General features: G+C 49.0%; 1 protein-coding gene across 1 annotated transcript in view; it reads left to right on the top strand.

The window, feature by feature from the left end:
- Positions 1 to 755, top strand: part of SNX29 (sorting nexin 29) — a gene marked incomplete at its 5' end in the record, with an annotated part of 600,769 nt that overhangs the window by 97,404 nt on the left and 502,610 nt on the right. The gene's annotated exons all lie outside the window — the stretch shown is intronic.

Here is a 755-nt window from a genome sequence, read left to right as displayed (position 1 = left end):
AAAAAAAAAAAAAAAAAAAAAAAGGGCCCCAGAGACCTTGTCTGCCCTTTCTGCCATGTGATGATAACACAACAGGAAGGCACCATCAGTGAACCAGGAAGAGGGCCCTCACCAGATCCCAAATCTGTAGGTGCCTTGATCTCGGACTTCAGCGCCAGAACTGTGAGAAATCAGTCCCTTTTGTTCACAGTGCACCGGGTCCGTGGCGTTTTGTTTTCGCAGCCCCAGTGGGCGGAGGCGCTCCTGCAAGAGGCCCTCCTTCCCTGGCCGTCCATCTGGAAGAGCCCAGCACAGGCAACTTCATCCCATCACCCCACGTGCAGCACTTCCCTGGCTGCTGACTTCAGGTTTCAGAGCCCTCTATAACCTCTCTCCCCTCTTTAGTTTCTTTCCTGTAGCCTCCACCGGGATACAAGCTCCCTGAGTAGACACACTTTGTCTGCTAGTTCATTGCCATTTTCCTGGTGCCCCAAATCCTGCCTGACAAATTGTTGTTCAAGAAACATTTAAAGAAGGAAGGAAGGAACGAAGGAACAAAGGAACTAATATTTATTTTAGTTCTAACAAGCATGGAAAGTTAAAAGAGCATTCTGCGGGAATGAATTGAAAGCAAGTTCTCTGAGGGCGGGCTGCAGTCTGTTGTAATCACCACTGCATCTGTATCTGGGGATGCAGTAAAGGCCTGGTAATATCTGAGGGCGGGTTCCAGTCTGTTGTAATCACCATTGCATCTCTATCTGGGGATGCAGTAAAGG

The sequence above is a fragment of the Mandrillus leucophaeus genome, unplaced genomic scaffold (genome assembly GCF_000951045.1).
Source record: "Mandrillus leucophaeus isolate KB7577 unplaced genomic scaffold, Mleu.le_1.0 Scaffold253, whole genome shotgun sequence".
NCBI classification, from domain to species: Eukaryota; Metazoa; Chordata; class Mammalia; order Primates; family Cercopithecidae; genus Mandrillus; species Mandrillus leucophaeus.
The sequence above is the reverse complement of the archived record's forward strand: the minus strand, read 5'-3'. Positions and strand labels throughout refer to the sequence as shown.